The sequence below is a fragment of the Taudactylus pleione genome, unplaced genomic scaffold, assembly GCF_031769625.1.
Source record: "Taudactylus pleione unplaced genomic scaffold, aTauple2 ptg000080l, whole genome shotgun sequence".
Lineage (NCBI taxonomy): Eukaryota > Metazoa > Chordata > Amphibia > Anura > Myobatrachidae > Taudactylus > Taudactylus pleione.
The window spans coordinates 11,641,674-11,654,885 of NW_028284482.1; positions in this window are offsets into that span (position 1 = coordinate 11,641,674).

Genomic DNA, 13,212 nt, shown 5'->3' on the forward strand with positions numbered 1-13,212 from the left:
AGGTAAGTATACTATCCCTACCCCTCTCCCCCCCCCAACCCTCCCTTAGGGGTGCCTAAACCTAACCTCCCCCCTAGTGCCTAAACCTAACCCCCCTCCCCGCACCCTAAACCTAACCCTCTCGGGGGGTGCCTAAACCTAACCCCCCCCTTCCCCTAGCCTAACCTGGGGGGGTGGGGGTGCCTAACCTTAAGTCCCCCCCGGGGTCCCTAAACCTAACCCCCCACCAACCCCTGCTAAGCGTATACTCACCCCCGGCAAAGGAACGATTGGTCCGGCGTCCTCTCGGAGTTCCAGCGTCGGGATTAACATAGGCGTCGGTATGTCGACGCCTATGTTAAATCCCTTACCGGGATTACAGTGTCGGGATTGAGACCGGCGGCCATATATTAGAAAAATATATGGATAAATGTAATAACCAATTTTTAGATCTATTATTAAATGCTAATATATAGCTTGCAATCTGTATGGTTGGTGGTTCTCCCTTGGATTAACAGCAGTACAAGCAGATACTGAAAAGGTATGGATGCAAAGAGTAGCAGCAGCACAAAGAAAGAACCCTTTGTGGGGGCACAACTAAATAATAGAATTATTGGCAGATATCAAAATAAAACTTTTAATAGATAAGATTAAAAAAATGTGTACGTAAGAAAGCACATTTATAGAATCACTGCAAAAAAAGTTTACTTATATAAAGAAACAAATCAGATTTTTTTTACAGTCAAGAATATTTCTAATCACAACCACATCAATGTTGTCAAAAAAATGCAGAACTGGAGTCCAAATCAACGTAAAATATTGGGACGAATTCAATTAGCCGCGAAAAGCCGAGGTCTGCGAAAAGCGTGATGATTTCGCCTGTTTGGACGCAATGTTTTCGCCATGCGCATCCCCGCTTATCTCCGTATTCAATTCCATAACAGGCGAAAAGGCGGATAGGCGAATGTATTTAATAACAAAACTAGCGAAGAGGACAGCATATTTTGTGGAAATCAGTCTGTACCCCAAAAAAAAGCCTCACTGACCTTGGAAATCAATAAAGAAGTGTATTAATAGCCCTAATAATAGTATTTAGTGATCTTAAAATGAGTGTAATGCCTGTTATATGCATGTTTGCATAACTGTGCAAAAATGATATAAAGCAATGGTTTTTTTTGTGAAAAATAAGTACTGCAGATAAATTTGGGGTACATGTAAATGGGTAATAGTATATTTTGGTGTCTCCAAAGTGAAGATTTAAAAAGTCTCAAAAATACACCTGCTGCAACTTCCTGCAATCTTAAAAACATCTGTCTCAACCTTATAGCCCCCTAAAATAACAGGCCCACAACTTTAACCTAATTTTCCAACACTTTTTAAATGTTTAGATTTTTTTTCCCCTAATTAGTCATTAGGGGGGTTTCCAAAGGGTTCTGAACCAAGTCCCCACATTTGTACTCTAAAATATGGATTTTGCACTTCTTTTCTGCCTTTTGCTGTAAAAACTATTTCGCTTGTTTTTACCTATGGAGTTTTCGCCTAGGTGAAAACTCCTGGGAATTGAATACGGAGATACTTTGAATACAGGTGAAAAGTGCAAATCGACAAAAAAGTTTCGCCGATCACGGCTTTTCGCCTCTAATTGAATTCAGCCTTATGTTGCAGATATAAAGAGACACAAACATTGTTTATATACTGAGTATGAAGGTTCTAAACTGGGTGAAAATATTTTGTTCTCAAGTCTCAATATGGGGAAAGGTGCCCACAGACCTAGCGATGTGCTCACGATCCGACATCGTGTACGATTTCCCCTGAACTCTCCCCGGGAGCTCCCCTGCAGTCGTGGGCACGATTTGGTCAAAAAAGCTGCCAATTTGATTCACGATCTATCCTGCATCGTGTATGATGTTCAAATCGTGAAATCGTGCAAGATAAATCGTGAGTTACAAAACAACACACGAGGATCTTCACGATTGGTGGGCAATTTAAATAATGGGCGGGGCTAGCTAGGGGGTATAACAAGCAGGCGCCATTTTGACCCTGTGCACATTCTGCTCTGCTACTAGTGAGGCTATGTGTATACCTGCTGAACCCTGTACATTGATACTGTGCTCTGCTTTGTATTTGGCTCGCCTTTTACCTGCAAGTGTGTGCTACCTGCATTCTATCCTGTTCCTGAATTCTGTGCTGATGGAGAGCTATCGGTATAGAGTGTTGGTTGTCCAAGCTGGGGTCAAGGTGATGAAAGAGAGGGCCCAGCGAAGGAGGAGGAGAGTATGCTGGACCAAGGAGTGGCTGCCACAAAGGGATACTCGCTCTCACATGTCGCTGCTGATGGAGATCAAGGATAACAACCCAGACGACTACAGCGAATACCTGCGCATGGATGACGCCACCTTCCAGGAGTTGCTGCATCTGGTGACCCCCCACATCCAGAGGCAAGACACAAGGTGGCGGAGGGCAATCCCTGCTGAAGATGGTGGCTACCCTGAGGTACCTGGCTACAGGAAGGTCACTGGAAGACCTGAAGTTTGGGACACTCATCTCACCTCAGTCCTTGGGCTTCATCATCCCGGAGACCTGCAAGGCTATCGTTAAAGTGCTGCAGTACCAGTATTGCAAGGTAAGAAAAATACACCACACATTTGTTTCTTGTCAAAGAAAATTTTTTTTTATTTTTTTATTTTATTTTATTTAACTCTTTATAATAACTGTGACAGCCAATAAGGCTGCATTAACAAGATTGTGCTGCATAGCAGTCATTAACATTTGTGGGAGAACAACAGTACACAGTAGTAAATAACAATTTTTTGGGGTTTATTTTTTTAACTCCTTATAATAACTGACAGCCACTGTGCCCATAACACTGCACAGTAGTCAATAACAATTTTTTGTGGTTTTTATTTAAACTCTTTATTATAACTGAGACAGTCAATAAGGCTGCATTAACAAGACTGTGCACTGAACTGTAGGCAATAACATCTTTTTTAGTTGTTGGCACAAGTAGAGATTGTGGCCCCAGCTTCCATCAATCTGTACTTGCCCCATGTGTGTACTGACCTTGTCCAATTAGCGTCATCACCACCGTATAGCATACAGCCAGCACCTATTGGGAGTGATAGTACAGGCAGCAATAATTAAAAAAAATACCTAAAAATGATGAGTAACGCGGCAAACCTTCCTCTGACTCCAGCAGAGCATTATAAATGGTCTGGCTTGTGGGTGGGGTACTGGGTGAGGGAGTAATCTCCAACTGGGCTGGGGGGGGCCTCACATAGGTGGTTGGGGCAGGTGAATACAGAAGTGGGTCTGCAATGTAAGTTGAGTCATGTAAATTGCTACTGAATGACCTAATTAATAGCTCATACATGAGCCTGTGGAAATTTTTCTTAGTTGGGTCATCCATTTTTCTCATTCGACTGTTAATATGCGCTGTAAAATCGTCGATACCATCTGGCGGCTTCTAAAGGATGTGTTCTGCTTGTTGGAGAAATATGTCCTCCTGTTCTGTGTACTCCTGCTTTCTCCCCTGCTTTTTCTTTTTTTTTTTTTTTGGGGTGATGCAGAAGAAGATGTTGGCACTGGGGTAGAATTATCCACCTCGCTGTCCCCGAGCAAACTTAGGTCCGGCGTGGAGGACATATCAGGCTCTTGGGTGGGAGTCTATATTGAATAAAAAGGAGAAACAATATTATAGTCATGTTTTAACCCATTTTTTACTATTTTTCCAGTTTCCTAACACCGTGGATAAGTGGAAGAGCATCGCTGAAGAGTTTGAACAACGTTGGAATTTCCCTAATGGCGGAGGAGCCATCAATGGAAAACACATATGCATCAACCCACCTGCCAACACCGGATCATATTACTACAATTACAAAGGCTTCTTCAGCATCGTTCTCATGGCAGTGGTGAATGCCCTTCAAACAGACGGCTTTCTACCAGAGACTCACCCACAAAACCCTCAACTTGCCATCACTAGACAAGACAAAGCATGGCCTAAATTAAGTTTTCGTAGCAGACAAGGCTTTTGCATTACATGAACATGTGATGAAGCCATTTGCACAGAGGGGCTTGACCAGAGATAAGAGGATCTACAACTATCGTCTATCCTGGGCAAGGCGCATTGTGGAAAATGCATTTGGAATACTCAGCAACCGGTTCCGCATTTTCCACACCACCATAAACCTACGTGTGGAGAAGATAGACTGGGTCGTGATGGCTTGCTGTGTGCTGCATAAATTTCTGCGAAGGAAAACTACACAACGAGGACCAGTCACAGCTAGACCAGAAGATACATGACATCCGGAGGAGATTGCCCAGTTTACATCAGTGTCTGCACCTCCAATTCAAACAACATCAACCGCATGTGCCAAAGAAGTGAGGGAGGCGTATATGGCCTATTTCAATGGTCTGGTGCGGTGCCATGACAGGAGGGACTGTCTGTGAGATAACTGACTATAGTGGACAAATGGGATTGATCTAAAATGTAATGTTTAAAAAAAAAAGAAGAGGTTTTGGTTTATGAACTGTGGGTCTCATTCAGACCCGCTCGCGAGCGCAGGACACTCGCAAGCGGGTTGATGGTACCCAAATGCGCATGCACACGATGGAGGCTGCTCCGTCGTGCGCATGTGCGAGACCTGGCGAGCAACGGGTCAGCCGTCGTTAGGGGTCTTGCACCAAAGTGGGCGTGCTGTCGATGGTGACTGACAGCACGCCCCCTTTGGTGGGCATGCCGGGGGCGTGGCTGCCCAGACGGAGGCGTTCCCATGGGAACGCCTACCGTCTGGGTCCGGCCCCACTGACATCACTAGTGATGTCAGTGGGAGTGATTTTGGCTTTTATAGAGCCAAAATCACTCCAGGGCTTGCGGTCACCGAGACCCTACCGCAGGGTCTCATCACAAGCCCGATGGTCGCGATGGTCTTGACCATCGCGACCATCTTTTTGGCCGCTCGCATATGTTGTGGGTGGACACCCACAGCCATGCAAGCGGCCAGGAGGCCGCTCCAAGTTTAGGTAGGTGGGCCCTGATTCAGAGCGTCCGGCTCTGAATCAGGCCCTGTGTCTCTACTTCCCAAAACTTCCTCTGATGGTAAACTCAGTACTGCCGCTTCTTCTCCCTCTCTCTCGGCCATCAGGACGACAGACTGGCGTTGTGGCTCTTGATCGCTGATGAAGCTTATAAAGCTATAGTACCACAATGTTGAGTGATACACGTCATCTGTGCCCGCTCTGGAGCTTTTGGAATCGTCCACATTTTTCTTCTCCTTGATGTACACTGTACGCAAGTTCTGGATTTTCAGGCAGACTGTTTTGAGGGTTGCACCCGCAATAAACTTTTTGGTGTACTCCAACAACACCTCTAAAGCTGCCAATTTGTTAGACTTATTATGGTATTGTCTACAGCTTATCCGCCATAGACACTCTTTGGACTGTAGGCTCTCGAGGAATCCAGTCACAAACTCTTGCTCACTATAAATCGACATTCCTAGGAAGAAGAAAAATGTGGACATAAACATTTTTAGCTGTTAATGTTTTTTTTTTTACAGGATTTTAATATGTTTGTTATGGTATTGTAATATGTATTTATTTTACAGGAATGTAATGTATTTTCATTTGTATTGTAATGTTTTCTTTTTTTACTGGAATGTAATGTGTTTTTATTTGTGTTTTAATTTTTTTGTTTTTACAGGTTTTTAATATATTTCTTCTGATGTAATAGATTTGTTTATGTTGTTGCAATACATTTGTTTATGATGTTGTTATATTCCAACATCATAAACAAATATATTACAGACACATAAATAAAGGTAATATATTTGATTATGCGTTGAAAAATATATATTATGTTGTTGTAATAGAATTGTTTATGTTGTTATGTATTTGTTTATCTTGTTGTAATATATTTGTTTTTGAAATTTTAATATATTTGGAGTGTTTTCATATTTTCTAGTTATTTATTAGGTGTCCTATGACATTGGTGGCCAGTGAGTGAGTAGGTGGGTGGCACACATTGGTGGGTAGTGGGAGGTTAATTCATGACCCAGCCACCGCCCGCCTCATTCCGGTGTGCGGTGGCTGGGTCATGCATTCATAGGCGGATGGCACACATTGGTGGGTAGGTGGGTGGCACACATTGGTGGGCAGTGGGAGGTTAATGCATGACCCAGCCACTGCCCACCTCATTCCGGCGGGTGGTGGCTGTGTCATGCATTTATAGGTGGGTGGCACACATTGGTGGGTAGGTGGGGTACCATCAATACAGTACAAATATACTCACCAAACTGCAGAAGTCCAGAGTTAAGGTGTGCAGGCTCTATCATGCGTCCGTCTCTATCCACGATGCTGCACAAGATGGCGATTGGGCGTGTACAGGGTTTTGTCAGTCAAATTCCGCAACGTGCGATGAATCGTGAGATACATCGTGAGTAAAAGCTACTCACGATAGGCACCTAATCATGTCCCAGATTGGCAAATCTGCCCTACAGCACGGCAGATTTTAAGATGCTATGTACGAATAGTGGGGACGCACATGGTCATATTTTACATGATTTGTCGTCACAATTCGTCCAAATCGGGTAAAATATCGCTATGTGTGTGGGCACCTTAAGAGAACAAGAGATAATAATAAAAAACCTATATAAAGCCTGGAGAAATTTGTCCAAGAATCAGAAGAATATATAAATTCTTTTTAAAATATCAGCTGATCTGAAATCACCATGAATAAGTAATTGCTATTCATTAGCTGTGAATAGTGAGTGATACACTTTCAGAGATATACATACAAATAATTGGGATTATCATACCGAAAACCTTTGACAAGAAAATGCTTTAGTAGTAAAAAAGTAGTATTTATACATCTTGGATTGCATTAATGAGGATGGTATAACAATTAGATACAATAAATTAAATACACTAAGATAAATGATCCACAGTATACCTAATAAAAGATATCATTATCTTAATGCTATAGTATATAATGTTCAAAAGCAGTGGAAAAGTTTCAAGGCATCACTGTTTTCATGGAGAGAAATCTGCATTGATACATGTGAAATTAACACTCCTCCGGGAGGAGACAGCCAGGTCAGCACTGCGGGAGGCGGGGCTAGGCGGAGGTGGGTGGCTCAGCTGAGGAGGGGGGGTCTGGGAGTGCGATGACACAATCATGTCATCGTAGCCCCGCCCCTGCTCTATAAAGCCAAGACTACCGGCATTGTGGAGCGGGGGGCATAGTCACGATTCAACGAGATTTGCGTCATCAATTGCCTGTGCTGCCCACTTCACTCCCCGGAAGACTTGTTACTGGGAGCATCACCGTATTTTTGGGAGCCTCCTGGCCTTTCCGGGAGTGTAGACAAGTATGGACTATGTTGTGGGTAAACATTCCCATTGGATTACATTGAGGAAGACTGCAGGTGATGTTGGAACTGCATGCTGGGCACAATAGAAACAGGCTGCAGGTGATGTTGGAACATCATGCTGGGCACAATAGAAACAGGCTGCAGGTGATGTTGGAACTTCATGCTGGGCACAATAGAAGCAGGCTGCAGGTGATGTTGGAACTTCATGCTGGGCACAATAGAAACAGGCTGCAGGTGATGTTGGAACATCATGCTGGGCACAATAGAAACAGGCTGCAGGTGATGTTGGAACTTCATGCTGGGCACAATAGAAGCAGGCTGCAGGTGATGTTGGAACTTCATGCTGGGCACAATAGAAGCAGGCTGCAGGTGATGTTGGAACTGCATGCTGGGCACAATAGTGTCGAAGCTGGATAATTGGCTGAGACAAGATCAGCTTAAAATTAGATTGTAAAGACGCCATCTTGCGACTGGCCGCAAGACGCCATTTTAGAAAATGAGATTGCAAGACGCCATTTTGCGAATGGCCGCCCAAGCGCCATTTTAGGTAAACCCACACTTAAGTACATATGGCGATATTACTGTTAACATCATGCGATTGCATCTTTCACCATTTCTCATACACACATTAATACCCACAATTGCGCTGTTAACTAGTCGCATATTAGCGAATGCATAAGATCTTGTATGAAAACGCTGTTTATTAGCTTCATGCGCACGCATCTGCCCCAAGTTAACTAGCGTCTTTATATCAAACCCCAAATACTTATACTTTAAAGCTTATGAGACCTTTTATGTGAATATGTACTGTGTAAGATTAAAGTTTGTTCATTTATTATAATTGCTGTGAAATAAAGGTTATTTGGTAGCTAAGGTTTAATACATGATAAGTAAGTCATGTTTGATATTATATTGATCTGCACTCTTTCAACAGCATTTTGATATCGTCAGTGTGAAGATCGCAACATGCATTCTCAACTTATGGACCGCAGAGACTTGAGATATGGTAAGAACTTACCCTTGTTATCTCTATTTCTACGAAGTCCATAGGGTTCCATAGGGTTCCACAGGATACCTTGGGGTATAGGCGATGGCGGCAGACATCCAGGCACCACAGAGTTACATTTTCAGCCTCCCAGGATGCACTGGGGTCCCTCTCCTATACCCCGCCCCCGAGCCTCAGGCCACTCAGTTTCGTAACAAGCCATAGGCCGGAGCAGGAGCAAAAAAGAGAGAGAATACAGTCTGGAACACACAAGAATCACATTCTCACCAGAAGGAGACGGAGAAACCGGTGACCAGATCAAAGCCCATCTGCAGTACAGGTGCGACAGGGCGGGAGTCCTGTGGAACCCTATGGACTTCGTAGAAATAGAGATAACAAGGGTAAGTTCTTACCATATCTCATATTTTCTACTTCAGGGTCCATAGGGTATCCACAGGATACCTTGGGGATGTCCCAAAGCAGTATCCTTTAAGGGTGGGGACGCTCCTGTGCTGTAAGGAGAATCCGCCGCCGAAAGGAAGCATCCTGAGAGGCGAAGGTATCAAAAGCATAATACCTTACAAAAATATGGACAGATGACCACGTGGCTGCCAATCACCGCTGAGGCGCCTTGTCGAGCTGCCCACGAAGGACCCACAGACCTAGTGGAAGAGCTTTAATAGAGGATGGAACAGGAAGATCTGTGAATCCATCCTGCCAAAGTTAGTGTAGTGGCAGGCCAACCCTTTTTATGGAAACCAGAAATGACAAAACCGAGAGTCTGATTTCCTAAATGGACTGGTACGGTCAACGTAAATTCTTAGCGCCCGTACCACAGCCAAATAGGCCTCACCAGCAGACAGGACTGGGGAAGTAAAGGCAAGCACTGCCCTGTTCCTAGGAAAGATGAGAAAAAGGGAGGTCTACATGACCGAGCCTCCCATTCTGAGATCCTACTGGCCAAATTAAGAGCCAGAAGGAATACAGTCCTAGCCGTAAGCCATTTGAAATCCACTGAGCCCAGTGGATCAAATGGCGGTCCTCAGAGAGCCCTAAGGACCACAGCCAAATCCCAAGGAGCCACAGGTGGAACAAAGGGATGCTGAATATAACGTACACCCTGCACAAAGGTGCGGACATCAGGAAGAGTAGCAATCCTACACTGAAACCATACTAACAGGGCAGAAACCTGCACCTTCAGGTAAGCAAGGCGAAGACCATTATCTAAGCCCACCTGTAGGAAAGCCAACCTCTGGATATCCGGAATACCCGAGGAGCCTAGCCCCTAGGGCGACACCTGAAAGAAAGTATACCATACCTAATGGTAAATTCTTGCAGATAAAAACGTCCGAGCTCTTAGCATGGACAGAGCCCCTGTTAACTATAGAGCTGGAAAAACTCCTAGACCTTAAGAGGGCAGTCTCCACCGCCACACCGTCAAGGACAGACAACCCAGGTCTGGGTATCAGCCAGGATCCTGAGACAACAGGTCCGGGCGTAGAGGCAACAGCTTCGGAGTGTTAACTGAGAGGCTCCGAAGATCTGAGTAATAGTGCCATCTGGCCTACGCTGGAGCTATCAGCAGGAGCGTGCCTCCTTCTTGCTATTACTGGAGGAAGAAGGGATAATGGAGGGACGAGGTACACAACTTGGAAGGTCCACTGGACCTACCTGCGTCTATCAGAAGAGTCTCATCTCTGAAAGGCTCCACTTGTTCACCAGAAGATTGAACACCTCCTGATAAAGAGGACATTTCCCTGAATGCACGTCTTGACGGCTGAGAAAGCCTGCTTTCCATCTGAGGATTCCTGAATGAACACTGCCGATGACGGCAGGGATATAGCCTTCCACCCAAGCCAGAATTCGGGACACCACTGTTAGTGTCGCCTGACTTCGGGAACATCGTAGGTGGTTTACATAAGCCATCATGATGGCGTTGTCAGACTGTACCTGCACGGTATTTCCGTGGAGGACCTGTCCTGCATGCTGGAGAACCTTGAATACTGCTCAGAGTTCTCAGATGTTTATGGGAAGCGCAAAAACTACTGGTGTCCACCTGCCCTGGAACAAGTGTGGACCCGTCACTGCTTCCCAGCCACGGATACTGGCGTCCGTTGTCAGAAGGACCCTGTCCGCAATCCCAAAGGGGGTGCCCCTTGTTTAGGTGAGCTTTCTGCAGCCACCAGGCCAGAGAGAGACAAACCTCCGGGGAAAGCCTATTGACTTTATCCTATGGGGCAACCCATCCCATCCGGAGAGGATCAAGTTCTTTAGAGTGAAGCTGAGTACTCTCCACCATGTCGAACAGCGACATCCTGGAACCCAGGAACCACATTGCCAAGTGAATAGACACTCGGCGACTCTGCAGGCAACTGCGTACCTTTGCCTGTAATGCAGAGATCTTTTCCTTAATCACAAAGATCCTCAGATGTTGGGATATGGAGCATCCTCTCTGAAGAATCAGAGGACCATTTCCAGTTTATCAGTCAGCCCTAACGTAGCAACACAGATATTGTCCGTTGCATATGGCACTGAAGTATCTCTGGAGACCGTGGTAACAACAGGAGGTCACTCGGATAGGGTAACAAGCGGACCCCCTGCATCCGCAGGTGGGCTGCCATAACTACCATGACCCTGATAAACCGTGAGGCGCGGAGGCCAGACCAAGGGGCAATGCCTGAAACTGAAAATGCTTATCGACCACTGCAAACCTGAGGAAAACACTGGTGTGCTAAGAAAAGAGGGATATTCAGGTAGTCACCCTGAATATATCCAACGACACCACAAAATTCCCAGGCTCCATTGAATGATGGAATGCAGGGTCCCACTCCCGAACCGAGGAACCCTTAAGAATTTGTTGAAGGATTCGAGGTTGAGAATGTCCTGGTAAGACCCATTGGGTGTCTGTACCAGAAAGAGGATGGAGTAATACCTCGTTCCCCTTTGGGGCAACGGAATAGGTACTATAACTCCTGCCTGGAGCATAGAGTGTAACACCCTCAAAAATTACAGGGCCTTGTCCTGAATTGACAGAAGACCTGTAACGAACACCGTCTGGGAGGCTTTTACCGGGAGGAGAGGACATACCTTCAAGAAAATACTTCTCTTACCCCAGTGTCCGTGATGGTCAGACACCAGCACTGGGCGAACTGGAGAAGCCGGCCTCCAACTCTGGGGGCTCCCGAGAGGAGGCCCATCCCGTGAGGCTGAAGGCTTATAGTCCAACTTGGGAGTAGGACGGCTTGTACTCCAAGCCTGTTCTTATGGCTGAGCAGATTTCCTGGCTACTGACTGTCTTGGAAAGCTGTATTTTAGACTTACCCTGGCCTCACAGGGCCGAAAAGACAAAGCCCGAGACCCTGATGGGACTGTAGCCGATGGCAGACACACAGACGTAGCTGCTGCCTGCAGGGCCACAATTGCGTCCAGACGAGGGCCAAACAGGACTTGTCCCGTAAAAGGCAAAGCATTCCAAATGGAATCTGCGTCTGCTTTCCAAGAGCGCAACCACAGGGAGTGGCAAGCCGCTACTGCTGCCGAGGAGATTCTGGAAAGGAGTAGGCTATATGTAAGACCGTCTCATTATGAACGTGGCAAAGTCTCTGAGAATTTGCCACTATCCACCTGCTCTGCTGAGAGTCAGTGTGCAGAGATCCAGTTACCTACTCAGTGTTCCATGGCTCTGGCCCCCCTGCACACGGCCATAGCCGGCCTGGAAGCCCCTCCAGCAAGGGAATATTGGATTTTAGATATATTTGCACCTTGCAATCTGGAACCTCCTTCAAAGAGGACCTGGAGGGCATGGGCAACGTAGCACTCCTCACTAGGCGTGTAACATGAGAATCTACCCGTAAAGGTAACTCCCATTCGGAAATGTAATTATCCGCAAAAGAGGTATGCAAAAGGTCAACCGTTTTTGAGGCTGGAAGCGCTTACCCGGATTTTCCACGCCTCCTCTAAATGATCCACCTGAACAGATAGAGGAATTACAGTGGCAACACCCTTATCCTTAAAGAAGGCATATTTGGATTTAGCCACGGGGGATATGTAATAACCAAAGCCGCACGGACTGCCCGTAGAAGGCCAGGTATATAGACTTTAGACCTAGACTACGCCTCCTTTGCACTAAGGGGCTCGTGTCTGAAAAAGTCAATAATGTCACCGTCATCAGACGTCATGACTTTACCCGACTGAGACCCGAAAGGCCGTTTAGAAGGCCGAAATGGTGACTCCCTCTGTAAAACGTCCATCAGGTGCTATACCATTTGGACAATAAATTCACCCACACAGGCTCCTGCGAGCCCTGGGGGGGCGAAAAACAGGATACACTGGGGTACCATCAACTGTCCAGGGACCCCTGCATGTGATGAGACCACCACAGGCTGCGAAAACCCCTATGGGGAAACGCAGGGGGTGTTGCCCACAAAGGCTGTAAGCATCTTAGCCAGCCGAGGGTGGTCCCCTTTTTTGTGCAGGCACAGTGACAGAAATGGGGCGTGATATATAATACAACATGCCCTCCATAAACCCTCAGCGTCTACATATCCCTCCGCTAACTGCACATGATATCAGTACATTATAGCTGGAAGAGGATATCCTCGTTCACTTTCCGACATGAGTGTGAACGGAGCGTATGTGACCTCCCACACAGAAAAACCACGTTTACTGTGAGGTAATAAACACCCTGCAACACCGCACCGCAAGGGCTGTAGCAGAAATACAGGGATAGGAAAAGGCTGACAGTCAGAAATGAAAGTACAGGCAAACAGCGCTAGCATTTAAGTCACATACAATGCACAGATAACATCCTGCATTACAGGCACTGCGATCAACTACACAGACCAGAGCCTGGTAGGAAACAGTGCTGCATACACTGACCTTAAT